At 44.7% G+C, this 18,635-nt stretch overlaps 1 pseudogene; it reads right to left on the minus strand.

Annotated features, from left to right (window-relative positions):
• Window positions 1-8,913: 8,913 nt before the first annotated feature.
• LOC131273747 (factor in the germline alpha-like) lies at window positions 8,914-18,446 on the minus strand (annotated as a pseudogene).
• Between the last annotated feature and the right edge of the window lie 189 nt (window positions 18,447-18,635).

Genomic DNA, 18,635 nt, shown 5'->3' on the forward strand with positions numbered 1-18,635 from the left:
GGTGAAAACCACAGACCCCTTATGAAGTCCACACTATACTGTGTACTATTTAATAAATATATCACACCCACACTGACATATCCCCACAGGAATGTCTGAGTTTCAAGTTCTCAGCCCCTTGTTAAGCAGCCCTGCCCTGAGGGAACGCTGGAGCAGATGAGCGGCTCCCCAAACAGAAGCCTAGGGCAGCTTCAGGGGGGAAATTTTCCTGTCACAAGTAGCTCCTACCTGGGAAAAGGAGAGATAAGGAGGCTTCAGGGTGTTTCCAGGGTGCTAATAAGTTTTTCCCAACTGTCTAAGCCATCTCAATTCAGAGCTTAAACTGTTCAAGGAAGTTTCCCCAGTGATCAGTTTTATGCACCGATGATCACAACCTGAGGAGGGGGTTAGTGGGACTCCAGCACCCACAGAGCAGCCTCCTCTCAGCAGCTTTCCAAGGAAGCTCCTGGGACATGCCAACACTTGAATCTTTGATTCTGCCTTATCCAGGCCCCACGCAGGGTCTTCATCCATATGTGCCCCCAGCTCTCATGGCATCTCACTCCAAAACTGAATGGCTTATTTATTTTTTTAAGATTTATTTCTTCCCACCCCCACGTTCTTTGCACTTTCTGTGTCCTGTGTCTTTAGGAGGCACACAGGAACTGAACCCGGGACCTCTGGTATGGGAAGGCAGTGCGTAATTGCGTGAGCCACCTCCTTTCCCTGCTATGTATGTCTCAATGTTTCTTCTTCTTGTGTCTCTTCTTGCATCATCTCTTTACATCACCTTGTTGCGCCCGCCGGTCACATCATCTTGCTGTCTTGTTCATTTTCTTTGGGAGGCACTGGGAACCTCTGCTCCAAGATTTTGTTGTGTCTCTTATTATGTTTTTTTTCTTCTTGTATCTCTTGTTGCATCATCCTGTTGTGTCAAAATCCCCACCTATCCATCACACCAGGTCGTGGTCTTCTACGGTCAACCACAGACCTCCCACGTGGTAGGCGGGAGCTCAGTCGCCTGGGCTACATCCACTTCCTGAGTGACCCTTTTCCAGAGACACAGCCTCGACAACATCAAAGACAATTCTGAACAAAAGTTACACTCTTGAATGATGAGACATACTCACCTCACAGCCATGCGTGACAAAGAATAAATAAAGTGAGGCAGCAAACACCTTTACCACCCAGCAATACCCAACCCCTACACAGTAAAAGCCTCCATCCTGAAACTCCACCAGTTCTACATGAGCCTCTTCTGGACTTTTTTTAATCCCCATCTCCAGCAAAACCACATGCTGTGGCTACACACAGCTCTAGTCTCTCTATCAGGACACATCCTTGCCAATTCAGTCCCCAAGTGAACCTGCTCTGGCCACACAAGTCAATCTCCATCTCCGCGATCAGCAAATTCTCATATCCTTTAAGGACTTTGCCTTCCAGCGATGTTGATTTTGTACTACCTGTTTTTACCCCCAGCCTCCCAAAATAAATGCCCATCCTTGCCAGCACCAGGATTCTACTTCCCAGGTCCTCTCCAACGGCAGGAAGAGGAAACTACTCTGCAAACTGCCTCCCAAATCTTAGGCCCTTCTGCACACCAGCATTCAGTCCAATGTGGCATATCAGCTGGCACCGGGTTTCCAGTTAGGGTGTCTGACCAGGATCCTGAAAACCTTACATAGCCACCCCCGTTGGATAAGCTGGACAGGATTCTAACCAGAGCCAGGAACCTTTAGTCAAATAAAGGGCAGCCAAAAAATTGTGGGAAGACGGCAAAGCAGGAAGTTCTGAGAAGTATTAGACAGTAACTGTCTCAATCAACTATTTCCAAACTCTGGAGTCGAGTAGAATGCCCTACAGCATCCAGGGAACAATGGGGAGAAAATGCTCGTACATGGAAATAAGTGCCAGTGAATCACACGTGCCACACAGCTGTTACAACCATCCAACCCCCATTCTCGTGGCAGGCAGCAGAGGGGTCCAGCCCTTGGCATAATTTGCTGATGCCAGAAGGGGACAAAAGCTAGTTCCAAGATCCAGGGGGTGGGAGGAAGAGAATGGTCCAAATGCTCCTTTGGATTAGCTACTTCAAACCACTAGGCACCCAGCGCTGAGAGCTGCCAGTGTTCTAGCCCACACTGGACAGAAGCAGTAGAAGAGACTTAAAAGACGACATACTTCTTCAGAGCTGCAGGAAGACAGTGGAGGGGACGCATTTGGTAGGCAAATGCCAAGTCAAGAAAGCACAGCTTTGGGGAGCCATAGAAGCAGGTCTAGGCACCCACCCTGTCCCCTCCCTCAGGGCAGTTTGGAGCAAACCAGTGCTCCCTTTGTGGGGCCCTGGCCTTGCTCCAGCTGGCAAAGACCAACTTAGGACATTCCTCTCTGGTGCACCCCCTGCCTCTTCCCAGAATGTGCCAACCAGGGAAAAGCAACTGGAGACTACAAAGCCAGTGAGAGAAACAATGGAGGCCAGTGGCTGGGGCAAAGGCTGCCAAGGCTGGCCTGCTTTACCCCCTGCAGGGGAACACCAGGGAGAGGGAGGATGTCTGTGGCCTGAGAAGTAGAGGACAGGGGGCTTTCACACTCCCATAAACAGGGAACTCCTAACACCACTAGCAAGCACAAGCCCAGCACAAGACACAGGCCAGAAGAGACAGGGAGGCCCCTGCACTGTGCATTCACCACGTGCTGACCTCCCTGATCAGAAGGCTCACCCCTGCAGAGAGTCCAGCCAATGCATATCCAATTTGCAAACTGCTGAAAGGGTTTCTGCTAAGGTTTATTTGGTTTTCTTATCTCCTGACACACAAGAAAACCTGTCATATCATGAGCTGGATACAAAGTCAAGAAACAGGTCAAGGAATAAGTCTGAGCTAACATTGATATATGAGTATGTATAGTATGCCATGAGAAATCAAAGAAACTGGAAACAATGGTGCATTCAAAGAAAAGAGATACAAATCCAGAAGACAATGAAGGTGACCTGACTGTGGATGTACTAGACAGACTTAAAGTGATCTTCAGTTTGCTCAAGGAGATGAAGGGGGTGGGGCGGGAGAAATGAAAGGCTTCTGGGAATTAAAAAAAAAAATGAACATGTGAATCTCAAAGAGCCAGAAGTTTTAAAAGAGAACCAAACAGAACTGCTGAAGACCACAATAACGAATATGAAAAATTCCCAGGAGGCTTTCAGCAGCAGATCAGAGCTGGCTGAAGAATGAATCAATGAACCTAAACACAAGACAAGTGAGTCAGGTGGAGAAGCATTCAAAAAAGCAAAAATAGCCCAAGAGACCTCTGGGATACCATCAGGCACACCAATATTTGCATTCTGGGGGTCCCAGAAGAAGAGGGGAGAAGGAAAGTTCAAAGAAACAACAACTTCCTAGACTCAGCTAGAGACGTTAATATGAATATCCAACAAGCTCAGAGAACAAACAGAATAAAGTTGAAGAAATACACCCTGTCACATCCTGATCAAACTGGGGAAAGCAAAGGACAAGGAGAATGTTCTGAAGTTGCCTGAGGAAAGCAATGTTATGTGCAATGGAGTCTCAATTAGATTAAGTGTGCAGCTCACCAGAAACGGTGGAGGCCAGGAGGCACTATGTTGAAATACTTTGCGTGCTGCAAAACGACAAATGCCAACCAAGAATTTTATATCCAGTGAGACTTCCTTTCAAAAATGAGGGAGAAAATAAGACATTTCCAGATAAACAAAAGCTGAGGGAATTCACCCCCACTAGACCTGCCCTACAGGCGATGCTAAAGGGAGCTATTTAGAGTAAAAGGGAAGGACTTTAGACAGTGGTTCAAAGCGGCATAGAGAAATAGAGACTCCTGGTAGAGGTAAGCATAGGGGCAGTTACTCCAGTGCTGTCGTATTTAATGGTACGCAACCCTAACTCTTACCGCAGCACCTAAAATGCAAATTAATAAGAACAGATAGAGAATAGATAACAGGAATGGTAAATGTGGATGCTATTGAAATAGGTACCAAATTAAATGATTGTTAGAATTAAGATGTTAAATTTCAGCTCCACAGGTTAATCACCAAGTAAACACATGAAAAATATCATCAAAGAAATGTTTTTCAAAATGGCATAGTACCAAAAGCCAAATATGAGAGTAGGCATTAAAAGAATTGAGGGTCAAAAAAAAAAAAAAAAAAATATATATATATATATATATATATATATATATAACTTGCAAATTCAAAATAGGAAAATGGCAAAAGAAAGTTCCGCATTATCAGCAGTTACTTGAATGTAAGTACATTAAACTCCCCAGTCAAAAGGCAGAGATTGGCAAAAGTGGATAAAGTATTACCTAATTATATGCTGTCTACAAGAGACTCATCTTAAATTCAAAAGGCATAAGTAGGTTGAAAGTGAAGTGATAGAGGAAAAAAAATATGCCATGCAAGAAGTAATATAAAAAAAGGGGAAGGGAGGGAAATGTACGTGGTTCAAGTGGTTGACCACCTGCTTCCCTCACGGGAGGCCCCAGGTTCAGTCCCTAGTACCTCCTAAAACGAACTAAAACACAAGCAAAACAAAAAAATCAACTCAGGACAGCCAATGAAGCTCAGTGGTTGAGCACTGGCTTCCCACATACAAGGTCCTGGGTTCAATCTAATACCTCAAAAACAACAACAACAACAAAACAGAGCTGGTATAGCTATACTAATAACATAAAATAGACCTTAAGTCAAAGCAGCTATGGGGGACAAAGATGGTCATTATATACTGGTAAAGGGGTCAACACAACTAGACAGTGATACATATACTTAGCAGCAGACTCCTAAAATATATTCAGCAAATATTGACAGATTTGAAGGGAGAAATAAACAAAATAAACAGTTCTACATTAGGAAATTTCACTATACCACTTTCTTTTCTTTTTTTTTTTAAGATTTATTTATTTATTCTCTCCCCTTCCTCCCCACCCCCACCCCAGTTGTCTGTTCTCTGTGTCTATTTGCTGCATCATCTTCTTTATCCGCTCCGACTTTTTATCCACTTCTGTTGTTGTCAGTGGCATGGGAATTTGTGTTTCTTTTTTGTTGTGTCACCTTGTTGTGTCAGCTCTCCATGTGTGCGGTGCCATTCCTGGGCAGGCTGCACTTTTTTCACGCTGGATGGCTTTCCTTGTGGGACGCACTCCTTGCACGTGGGGCTCCCCTATGCGGGGGACACCCCTGCGTGGCACGACACTCCTTGTGCGCATTAGCACTGCCCATGGGCCAGCTCCACACGGGTCAAGGAGGCCTGGGGTTTGAACCGCGGACCTCCCATGTAGTAGACGGATGCCCTAACCACTGGGCCAAGTCCGAGTCCTATACCACTTTCAATAATGTCTAGAACATCTAGTCAGAAGATCAATAAGGAAATAGAAGAATTGAGCTATACTCTCCACCAACTAGACCTAACAAACATATACAGAACACTTCATCCAACATCAGAGTATACATTCTTCTCTAATACAAATGGCTTATTCTCCAGGGTAGACCATATCTTAGGTCATAAAAGAATATTCTTTTATGAATATTCAAAAATATTGAAGTCGTACAAGGTATCTTCTCTGAACATAATGGAATGAAACTAGAAATATCTGAGGGAAAAATGGAAAATTCACAAATGTGGAAATTAAACAACCAACGGGTTAAAGAATAAGTCACAAGGCAAGTTAGGAAGTGATTTGATGTGAATGAAAGTGAACACACAACATACAAAAACTTAAGGGATGAACAGGCAGTGCTGAGGGAAATGTTTAGCTCTAAATGCTTAAATACGAAGAAAGGTCTTAAGTCAGAGACCTTACCTCAAAACTTGAGGATCTAGAAAAACAACTTATCTCAAAACAAGCAGAAGAAAGGAAATAGACATTAGAGTGCAGTAAACGAGAATTAAATAGAAATCAACCAGAAGTTGGTTCTCTGAAGAAAAAAAAAAAATTTATCTAGAAGGGAGAGGGAAAGGGGCCAGAAAGGGGTAGAAAGAGGGAAAGAGGGGAAGAAAATCAGAAATGAAAAAAGACTACCATTAGCCCCACGGGAATAAATAGAAAAACCTAGATGAAATGAACAAAGTCCTAGAAACACAAACTACCTACACTGACTCAAGAAGAAATAGATAGCAGTGATCCAATAACTAGTAAAGAAATCAGATCAGTAAGCATCTCCCAAAGAAGAGCCTAGGAGCAAGTGGCTTCAGGGGAATTTTACCAGTGTTCCAGAACAATGAACACAAAACCTGCTCAAACACTTCCCCACACCCCAAAAACAGCTAAAGAGGAAGGAACACTCCCTAACACATAGGAAGCCAGTATCATCCTCATGCCAAAGCCAGATAAAGATACTGCAAGAGAAAACTATACACCAATATCCCTTATTAATAGTGATGAAGAAATCTTCAGAATACTAGCAAGCTGAATCCAACAGCATATTAAAATTATACACCATGATCAAGTGGGATTCCTAACAGGTATGCAAGGGTGGGTCAACATAAGAAAATTAATGTAATATACCACATTAACAGAATCAAGGGGGAAAAGCTAAATGATCATCTTAGTTGATGCAGAATAGGTGTTTGGTAAAATCCAGCACTCCTCCTTCACAAGAACACTCAAAATTACGAACAGAAGCAAACTTCAACATGAAAGGGGGCATCTATGAAAAACTCACAGCTAATATAATTAATGGTGAAAGACTGAAAGCTTTTTCCCCTCTAAGATCAGGAACCTGACAAGGACGTCCACTTTCCCCCCTATTAATTCAACATTGTACTGGAAATTTTAGCTAGAAATTAGGCCTTAGAAAGAAAAGCCATCTAAGTTGAGAAGGAAAAATTAACTTTCCTGATTTGTAGATTGCATTATCCTATATAAAAAAAAATTGAGGGGCGGCTGGGAGGGAAGAACCATAGAGCTACTGGAACTAATAAATGAATTCAGCAAAGCAGTATGGTGCAAGATCAATATGCAAAAGGCAGTAGTGATGATATACACTAATAATGAACAATCATTCAATAGCACCACAAGGATCAAATATCTATGGGAAAGGAAAAAAAAAATCTAACGTAGGATGTAAAGGACTTCTACAGAAAACTATAAGACATTGCTAAAAATTCCAAGATGACCATGGAAGGGCATTCTGTGTTCATGCATTAGAAGACTAAATGTCATTAATATGTCAATTTTACACAAAGAAATTTACAGATTCAAGGCAACCCCAGTCAATTTCAACAGACTTCTTTGTAGACATGGAAAAGCCAATCGCCAAATTTATATACAAGAGTAAAGGCCCCTGAATAGCCAAAACCATCTTGAAGAAGAACCACCAAGTTGGAGGACTCACATTTCCCAATTTTAAAACTTATTACAAAGCTACAGTCATCAAAGCAGCATGGTATTTACACAAATAAAGACTATGGAATCTAACCCAGTTCAGAAATTAACCCTTACATCTATGATCAACTAATTTAACAAGGTTGCCAAGTCCTGTCAATAGGGAAAGAAGAGCCTCTTCAACAAATCATTCTGGGAAAACAGGATGTCCATGTGCAAGAGAATGAAAGTTCACCCCTATACCTCATAGCATATACAAAAAAAAACTCAAAATGGACCATAGACCTAATATAAGAGCCAGAACTATAGAACCCCTAGAAGGAAACATAAGGAAGCATCTTCAGGACTTTGTGTTAGACGAAAGTTTCTTAGACTTTACACTCAAAGCACAAGTAATAAAAGATAAATGAGACTTCATCAAAATTAGTTTTTATCATGAAAGCAAAAACATAAACTAATCAAGGGGATAAAATATTTGGAAGCCATATATCCAATAAGTGTTTAATATCTAGAATATATAAAGAAATCCTACAACTCTAAAAAGACAACCAATTTTTAAAATTGGCAAAATACTTGAATAGACATTTCTCCAAGAAAATATACAAGTGACCAAAAAGCACATGAAATATTCATTATCACCCATTATGAAAATGCAGATCAAAACCATAATGATACACCAATTCATACCCATTAGAATAGCCACTATTAGAAAAAAGCAAAACTCAAAGTACTGATGAGTGGAAATAGGAACAAATTCATTCATTGCTGTTGGGAATGTAAAATGGTGCAGCCACTGGGGAAGGCAACTGGCAGCTCCTCAAAGTATAGAGCTACCATGTGACCCAGCAATCTCACTTCTAGGTATATACCCAAAAGCAATGAAAGCAGGGACTCAGATATTTTAATACCAGTGTTCATAATGGCATTATTTACAGTTGCCCAAAGATGGAAACAACCCAAGTATCCATCCACAGATGAAGAAAAAGGGATATATAAACAATGGAATATTATTCAGGCATAAAAAGGAAATTCTGAATCATGCCACAACATGCATAGACCCTGAAGGCATCACGTTGAGTGAAAAAGTGAGACACAGAAGAATATTGTATGATCTCATGGATATGAAATAATTAGAATAAAACTCAGTCAATCTAGAATATCATTTACCAGGGGATTGGGGGGGTGGGGTAGGTAATACTAGGAGTTAATGCTCAAGATGTACTCATTTTCTCTGTGGGATGATGAAAAGTTTTGGTAAAGGTTGGTGATGATTTTAGTGATTAGAGTACAACATTATGGACATATATACATACTTGAAAGTAAAAGGAAACTTAAAATTTAAAGAATATTTTTAAAATGAGACATTTTATTTTGTATGCATGTTACTAGAATAAGACTTTTTTAAAATCCAAGGAACAGAGTGAACCGCAAATGAAATCATTGACTACAGCAAGTAGAACAATTACATAAGTGTGCTTTCATCTATTTTAAATGGATCACACCAATGCAAGGTGTGAACAGCATGGTAAATTTTCACAAAATTGTTGTAATGTTTTAGCATGGAAATAGCCACACTTCAAGTTACAGACTTTGACACCTAGATGACTTTAAGAAGGAATACTTTACCAGTCTCCTGATGGGGCAGATAACTCTAGTTGTAGACAGCATACTCTGGTGACAAGTGTATGCTGGGTCGCCACTGCTGCCCTCTGCCCAGAGCCTGCCCTTGTTTTTCAAGCCCACCGTACAGCTGGCAGGCAGGGTGATGCTTCTGGATCATTCTCTAACCATGGATATATGGGGCGCAGAAGTATTGTTCTATAGTTCAGATCTGGTTCTTGTTTCTAGGAAGCATATTTGGTATCGAACAGTATAACACGATAAACTTTGGTGATTTAAATCAATATATTTCAGAGGTTTAACTGACCACATTTCATTTAAACAGTAAGGGCAAAGTTGATGGTATAGAGAAAAAAGTGTTACTCAGTCGACTATTCTGATATTCTATAATCTTACGACCTTCTGCCCTGGGCATCTAAATATTACAGCATAGGAAAATTTTAACTGCTCTGCTCTTAAGCTGAAAAAAAAAAATCATTTCTGTTGCACAAAACACAAGGAAAACCTAAGGCAGCCACCTGCACAAGTCTAAACACTGTGACCACACCACAACCCAACCATTCACTTTGGCCAATAGACAATCCATCCCCATTGCAGGACGTGTCCTCCCAGCAACACCTGACCAGTACTGGGGGACAAGCAGAAGGAAAGAACCAATTCAGCAATACATTGTACACCTGGCTGTTTCTGCCCTAACTTGACATAATATTTCTCTTCTCTTTTTCTCTCTCCCCATCTGTCTTTAAATACAAACCTATGACCTTCACTTGATCTGACGGCTTTTCTCTTGCTTCCATTCTTTTGATCCCTCTTCTAACAGACTTGCAGGTTGACTGGAACTTGAACTCTGTCACTGCTCTCTGTTTGATTCCAAATCTTTACCAATTATATTCCCTCGACCCTCTCCCTACAAGTTGACTTCCAGCCCACTCCTCCACTAACAAATGCTGAATCTGGTTGCTTCCTCAGCACCCCTGTAGCTTCTCACAGCTTCCCTTGGTGGCCAAAACTCTCTCGTCCTTGATCTTTTACCCGACCTTGGCTTCTTTCTCATGGCTCCTCCTTCCTCTAGCCAACAGGTGTTCCCTGGGGCTCACTTCTAAGGTCTCTCTTCTTCCTTTTATTGATCCATTTTCACACCTTCTGTGGAACAAGCCCATAAAACCAGTCCAGCCTCCCAATGCCTATTGGACACTTCTGAGCTATGCCACCCTGATAACGGCAGTGATATCCGGGGTTTCATTTTGCAAAGCAGGCTCTCTATATGCCAAGGTTCAGTTAAATATTTAGCAGTTATCATCCAGCTGCCCTGGACAGTGACAAGAGCTAAGTATATAGATGGTTAGGAATGTGACCAAAGCTCATGTAAACCTGGATCCAAATCCCAGCCTTGACATTTCTTAGCTCTGTGGGCTTAATTTTAGTTGCTCCTTCTATAAAACAGGGATTGGAACGAGCTGACAGGATTATCAGACACGAACTGGAAGTATACATCACGTACCAGGCACACAGAAAAGGCTCATTAGATGATAGCTAGTGACATTCTGAATTCTTAAGCCTTTACCTCAGCATCTTTGGCTCCTTCCAACACATCACTGAGAATTTGGATGTATTCAGTTGCCCCTTTAAGGATATCAACTTTGCTAGGCTTCCTGCTTTGCGGAAGGAATGGCACACGTGCCTTCAGTTTGACAAAAACAAGACTGAGCTTTTTATCTAGAAAACAAAAAGGTACAGTGACACAGAGAAGGTAATTTGTACATATACATCCCCAACCCATGGAAAGGGGCTGTGAAGCTCATTTCTACAGCCCTTTTATCTGGCTGGTGAATCTAAGCAGGCATATTCTGAAGAACAGTAGTTCTACTGGCAGAGACTTTCAGGGCAAAAGGAGCAGCAAAACTCAGCACTGTGGGTGAGCCAGGGGGTACGTCTACATCATCCCTTGACCAAATCCCACTCACTGGAGAGGGCACCCACTGCACTGTAGTAGAGAAGCACTAGGAAGTCTTTGTTAAAAACTCCAAGTCAGCAACACCCAGACAGAAAACCCCCTCCCCCATTCACTACCTTTATAAAGCCTATAGGGTGTTTAAATCAGTCAGCCTCAGATTGTTTATCTGCAAAGTAAGGAACACCACCATTGCAGCTTTTTGTGGTGAATAATGTAATGGACAAGTAAAAATACCTCACCAAGCATCGCACACTTAGAAAGTCATCAGTAAATGGTACTGATGACTAAAATGGACACACCCTTGCCTACTCAAGCACTGTGCCACCAACCCTTCAAACTTTTCTAGCTGAGCTAATGTTATAGAGGCCAAAGAATCTGTAGTTGATGACACTTGAAACGTAGCTTGAGGTGCCTCATTTTTTTTGTCAGAGGCCAGAGGCCCTGGGCTACCAGCACCTCATTTCTCTGGAGTATGACTCCTCACCACCCTCTTTCCCAGCTCTAAAGGCCTAGAACTCTGACGACCTTGCCCCTGGAGGACACAGGCCCTGGAAAAACTGGCTTCCCCTGGACACCACCAGGGATTTGCTTTGAGACCAAAATGTAGAGGAAAAGGTGGAATGGGGCGTCCTTTGCGACCTGAGCACTGGACAGCACACAGGGTCGGGAAACTGAGGCTCAAAGTACATGCACTAATGAGCTCTTTAAAAGCACCTGTCCGCAAGAGACATTTTCACAGCTGTCTGGAGCCTCCCCTTACCTCTTCCTGGACCCCGTTCCCGCGCAAGCCTAGGCGGTGAGGAGGCCACCCGCCCAGCGCCCAAAAAGCAGCCTGGGGATGGTAAGTTCACCAAAGCCACCGTCTCTCCTCCGCCAACCAGGCGCTCGAGGGGGACCTCAGGAGGTCTGAAGCCGCGGCGAGCGAGGCTGCCCGGGTAGGCTGAGAGGGCAGGGCCAGCCCGCCCGCGGGAAGGGGTCGGAGGCGGCGGAGCAGCGACGGCCCTGGACGCCCGCGCTCCTTGGCCTTGGCCCCGCGCCGCCGCTCCAGCGCCAACTGCACGTCCTGGGTTGCCAAGGAGTCGTCCGAGGGCAGACGCCTGAGCCGGCAGGTGGCAGCCAGCTGGGCAGCGGCCCGAACTGCTCCCGCAGCACGTCCTGCAGCACCTCGGCCTCCGGGGCGTCCAGGAAGGCGGCGGCGCCGGGCTGGGCCCTGACGGCTCAGGCTCAGCGTCCATGGCTGAGCGCGAGGCCGGGCCCGCCCCCCGCAGCCCCTGCCCTGCTGGGCAGAGGAGAGGCCGCGCTCAGGGAGAATTGGGCCGCCAGGGTTAAAGGCAGGAGCCCCTTTTTAACTAGCTCCACCGGTGATTACCAGGAGCCTTGACTAAGGGCACTGGTTCCCGAACTTGACTGCACCTGGAGGGGGGCGGGGGACGGGGGGAAGCAAGTCAATAGTAGACGATTCCAGCCCTATTTCTACATGTGTATTCAAAAAGACACCTGTACATATGCATAAATTCACATACGTGTGCACGTATGCATATACACAAATTGCACATGCAACTTTCTAAAAATCCATTTTCAAATAAATGTTGTAGAAAAAGGTGGAAGACTAATAACAAAGAGCTCCTGCCTCCACTTCTCTCTACTATTTAATCACATTTGCTATTACCCTTTTCTATGAATAGTCCCACTTTCATTATTCTTTTTCTGGACTATTTAAGTGGCAGAAATGATGTTCCAACAGGGAGGGAGGAAGGAAGAGGAAGAAGGAATTCTCATTGTGTCTGGGCTATGCTGATTCCAGAAATTCATGGGCCCCTACTAATACGAATTGGAGAAGGGAAAGTGCTCTCTCATAATAGATGCCACCAATTTGGCCACCATCAGGGAGTCAACAATGGACACCAAGGAGTTGCTCCTCACGAAATAGTTCTCAGTGACAAAAGAAAAACTAGTCAGTTTAGGGTGAAACCACCTGGCAGGCACCCCTTTGACCAGGTGATCAAGGTTAGCATCAGCAGTGGGGGCACAGGTAACATCATGCAACTCCTGATGAGATGCACGGAGAAAAGCCGAGCTCCATTTCTATGGGATCCCTGCCAAGAAGGCCTGACTAAGTCTCAACATGAGGAAACACTGGGCAGATTCAGCCTACAGAAGGCTCGTGTGCTTACACGTATACACATATATCTACATCTATCTGTGTGAATATCTCATGCATGTGTTTATTTTTAAAGCCATGAGTGCACATTAATATTTCCAGTTCCAACCCAACACCTCAGATTTCTCTCTAGTCTTCCCCCTTTCCTTATTTTTAATTCCCTTCTCCAACAGTGAAAATCCTGATCCCCATTATCCTCAATACATTGATTTATTTGCCCAGCCGCTGTGCATAGCCAATTTCCTAAGCACACCAGCCACTCCCTTGGCTCCCTGCCATCTGCTTGGCCCCACCTCCTCCCCAGCTCCCAGCCATGCCACTCTCTAAGGGAAGGGCAAAGGAAAAAGAAGAGGACACACCAAATTGTAAACCATGCTTCCTGAGCAGTGAGCCTGGGAGTGAGGTATGATCTGTGCATCACATCTTTTACATTGTTTGCATTTTTCACAGTAAACATCAGTCACTTTTGTAAAAAAAAAAAAAAAAAAGAGAAAAGGACTTTCTTAAAGAAAAACAAGTTTGTTTGGCCTAGGTACATTTGATGTTATCTTCTGGTAGGCAGACAGAAGGCAGCAGAAACCATCTGTGTAGGAATGAAGATTAAAATGGAGATAGTTCAACTATTCACTTAGTTTTCCTTGAGAACAGCAAAAATATCATTATTCTAATTTATTGCCAAACCCTTGAGTGAGCAAGCTGGTGTGCATCAGGAGTCCAGTGTGAGAACCCCAGAATTTACCCCTTCTTCCTTTCTTTTTTTAAGATTTATGTATTTATTTCTCCCCTCTCCCATTGTGTTTGCATTCCCTATCTGCTTTCATGTCCATTGGGTGTGTGTTCTTCTGTGTCTGCTTGTCTTCTCTTTAGTCGGCACCAGGAACCAATCCTGGGACCATCCAGAATGGGAGAGGGTTGCTCAATCTCTTGTACCACCTCAGCTCCCTGTTCTGCTGCATCTTTTACTGTCTCTCCTCTGTGTCTCTTTTTCTTGCATCATCTTGCTTGCATCAGGTCTCCACGTGGGCCTGCTATCCTACTTGGGCCGGGACTCCGCTCATGCCAGCTCACCACATGAACCAGCTTGCCTTCAGCAAGAGACCCCAGGATTGGATCCCTGGATCTCCTATATGGTAGACGGGAGCCCAGTCGCTTGAGCCACATTCTTCCCGTTATTCCTTCTTCCTCCTGCACCAACCTCAGCTCTAACTTTTGGCCTCTTGTGTGTTAGCCATCTGTTCTGAAGGAAAGCAATCATAAACTCATGTGAGCTAACATGTTAAACATGAGAGTGACTGGTGTTGATACCTTGACACCACATAGCATTTAGTTGACAGAAATATTCATCTGTGTAAATCTCATTGGTTCCTCATAATCCTGTGTTAAAGGCAGAAGAAGTATAGTTACTCCTAATATATTCATTCACTCAAATATATTCCTTGATGACTCATATGACAGACATTGTGTTAGCACCTGGGACAGAAAGGACTATTAACTTAGTCCTGAAGATTTGACATCTGAGAGAGCCCACTCTCTAACTGATAATAACCCTCTGATATGATGCAAGCTTCTAGTGACATGAACAAGGAAAGAAGGGACTGATATTCCTTGTGATTAAAAAGAGGTATCAATCAAAATCCATGGTGGGTAAGAACTCAGACACAGGAGTCTGACACTAGCCATGTGACCTTGGGCAAGTCACATACTCTCACTGAGCCTCAACTTCCTCTTCTCAAAAATATAACCTACTCCACAGAAATTTGTGGGACAATGAACGAGAAAGCATGAATATATGGTGCTTGCAGTGAAACATGTGGAAACAAGAACCTGCTTATTCAGGCAAAATCTTTCACTTTTTTTGCCATAAATACCTGCCCCCATAATATGTATTTGTTGAGTAAATGAATGAAAGAATGATTAGGTAGATGAGTGAATTAGACATACCTATAGAATACTGGTGGATAAGTATCCTCTTCGAGACTGACGATATCACTTGGTTGAGGTACACAAGTCCTATTCCAGTTGCACTCACCTCACACTGATCTACTGGCCTAGCAAGGCTTTTCTCCTTTCCAGACTGCCTGACATACCTGAGCACCTCTGCACCTCAGAATACATTGCTTTCACTAGGTTTGCTCCTGCCTCCAGCCCTTCCTTTTGGATCCACATTTATGCCATCCTCAAGTACTGCCATTTTATTCTCTGAGTCTTAAATTCCTTGCTGTCGAGTTAAATGCCAGCTTGCTAGAGTCAGTCCTTAGGATAAGGATGGGGCCACACAGCTATGTCAGTGTACGGTGCTGTTGCAGAGAAGGAAGGGCTGCCTAGTTGGCTGATGGTAGAGGTGCCGGGTCTCTGAGCAAAGGGGACAAGGGTGGGAAGCTGTGGCCTAAACTTTTACCTATTTCTTATTGGACAGAGTTGCTCTGTTTCAAAAAGCAGGGTGTCCACTTGTTCCACATCATGCTTCTCAGGCCTGCTTCTGGGGTATGGTATGTAGGGGTACAACTTCTCCAGCAATGGAGTCACTCCTGTGTGAGTTTCCACTGCTGCTGCCAGCTTTGTCTTTTCCTCTGTCTTCCTAGCTACTTGAGAGGGAAATGAGAAGACCTCGAAGCAGGTGCCATTTTAAACAGAGTGCCCCTAGTAGGCACTTTCCATGAGACATTTTTTTTCCACTTAAAGCTAAAAAAGGGAGAGTTATGCAGGCAGCAAGAAGTAACACCCGGCCTCTCCGGGGGTGAGATGCACTGGGACTTGGCACATGGAAGGCACTAAAAAATGTTGTCATTGCCATTATTTCTCCTGCCAGATGGGCCTGTGGACATCTAAAGGAAGGTCAGGCCTGCTCCCCTTACTCAGGAACAAATAACTGGCACTCCTCACACCTCCCCACTCTCTACCCTGGAAGGAGGACTCATGCTCTGGGTAGAGGTTTCCATCAGGTGAGAGTAGCAGAAGCTATGAACAATTAGGGAACTGAACACCTGGATTTGGAGAAATTGGATTTTGGTGATTTAGTTTTGTATTTCTGTTTCCCTTAGGCTTTCAATAACTGTGGCCTCTAATCAGTCAGAGTGGACATCATCCCAAATCCCTCAAGACTGAGAAATGGAGAAACATATGTGCCTCAACCAATTGGGCTCCCATCTACCATATAGGAGGTCCTGGGTTCAATGCCCAGGGCCTCCTGGTGAAGGAAAGCTGGCCCTGTGGAGTGCCGGCCCATGTGGGATTGTGGCCCCACGCAGGAATGCCAACTAACATGCAGAGGTGGTACAGCAAGATGTTGCAACAAGAGACAGAGAGGAGAGAAAATATGAAGATGAAGCAGAATAGTGACATGAGGTGGCACAAGAGAGTAAACAGCTCTCTCCCACTCCAGAAGGTCCCAGAGCCACAAAACGAGAACCCAAGCAGATGCAGAAAACTCACAGCAAATGGACACACAGCGTAGACAATGGGGGGGAGGGGGACTGATGGGGGCTGAGGAGAGAAATAAAAATAAATATTTAAAAATAATCAATTAAAAAAATACTGAGTAATGAACAAAAGGGGGTGATGGGGGAACCACTGACTAAACCAGATGTACTGTTATTGCACCTATCTTGTGTAAACTGAGTAATTTTTCACAGTTACATAAAAACAAATTTTTTAAATCATAGGCTATTTTATTTGTACATAAGGGACAATGGACTCTATCCCGAATCCCAGGAATGGGGTGACCACGTCAAGAAGAGGGAGATTATCCCAGGGTTTTGTTTTCTTTCAGGCAGAGCCTCCTTAACAGGCCCCACCTTCTTCCCACCTGGAGCCCCTACCCCAGGTGTACCCACCTCCCCAGCACTTGGAGAAGGGGTTGAGATGACCATGAAGTGATTGGGGGCCATTTCTAAAACTGGAGCTGTCCCCCTAGAGGGCCTCCTGCCACGCAACAGCAAAGTCATCAACCACTTATCCCAGCTGAGAGTCAATGCAGGATCAGAAAATAGTCTAGCTATTTAAAGCAGAATCCAAGAGCTTTCCAAGGGATTTGGGTGCTCACTCATGGGGAGGGTGGAGGTGCTGGCTCCTGCAAGAGCTGGCCCTCTGATCAGCCCCACAACACCAGCCAACTGACCTGCCCTGGGGCACCTGTCTGTTATGCTGTTACTGGAGCTCTGAGCTCAAGGACATACCACCAACGCTGCGCTCCGGGTTCAGGAAGCTTCTGCCACTACAGCTGCCACCTGACACCCACAAAAGCTAGCGAACTTCACATCTCCACCACCTTGCTGGTCCACAGAAAATAGACAAAAATGCAGGAAGATGAGTCCTGCCTGGATTCCACCACCTCCTCAGTCTCACACAACTGCTTCTACTTAAATCATCTTGACTGGTGTCCGGAATCCTGGACACAAGGGATTCTGGGAAATGAAGCTGGGCCTTCCTGCCTCTGCAGTGGAGAAAGACACTCTGGATGGGGCTAAGGGGCCCAAGCCACATCATTCTCCTCTTGGAGACTCAGCAGAATTGCCCTCTCTCCTGCACATGCTTCAGCGGATCCACCTCATGTGTCTTTCCTCCATCTGTTGCCCTGGGACCCAGCTGAGATGACCAACCCCTCAGGGACCACCCCCTCCCACTGATCAGGTCTGGCTCAGACACAGATTTGGTTCTCTCCTCTTATCAGGGAAGGCATGAAAGAGTTTCCACAAAGCAGACTTAGTAAGAGAAGGCAAAGAGTGATGTAAAGAAAGGATCGAGGGGAGCAGTGTGGCTCAAGCAGTAGAGCTCCCGTTTACCATGGGGAGGACTGGGCTGTGATCCCAGGACCTCCTGGTTAAAAAAAGAAAGGCTTCCCAGACCTGCCAAGAGGCACAGGCCCCTGTGCAGCAAAGTGACATACGAAAAGATGATGAGGGAACAAGATTTATATAAATTAAAAAAAAAAAACTTTGTCCAGAATACCTATGTCTAGAACTCAGGTCTGCCACCTCTACTGCAGTTCTTTTACCATGAGGTATGAGGGGACTCCCCCCAAAACTGCCCCCCAGTCACACAATCCTGGTCCACCCAGCCCTGCAGGTGGTCCTGCTTACCAGGCTCCATATTTCACTTTGCTTGGGGCCCCTCCTGCCCTGCCCCCATGGAATGAGACAGGGTTATTGTCTTGGTAACACTAGTAGAGTCAACAGAGGTCAAACATGCCTCTAGGCAAAGACCAGAGAAGAACAACAGACAAGCAGACGCTCCCATGGGCCATCATCCTAGGAAACCGAGAAAAGCTCAGTTCCCCACAGAGACCCTCAGGTCAAGACCTTCCTGTTGCTGCAGCAGCCAGTAGGCCTCGAGCCCTGCCAGGATGCAGAAAGCTACCTGGCCACTTCCTGGCACCTGCATGGCCTAGCAGAAGAGCAGACGTTTAAGCAGGGTCTGGGGACTACAGTCAGAGGGTGGACGCCTTCGTGGTCAGAGGGAAAAGAGTGTTTACAGCACCGGGGTTCATATGCACTTTGAGCAAGTCATCCAAATTCTTGGCCTCAACTTCCCATCTGTAAAATGGGGTTGAAATCTTTAGAGAAGTAGGGT

Source organism: Dasypus novemcinctus, chromosome 17 (assembly GCF_030445035.2).
Source record: "Dasypus novemcinctus isolate mDasNov1 chromosome 17, mDasNov1.1.hap2, whole genome shotgun sequence".
NCBI lineage: Eukaryota > Metazoa > Chordata > Mammalia > Cingulata > Dasypodidae > Dasypus > Dasypus novemcinctus.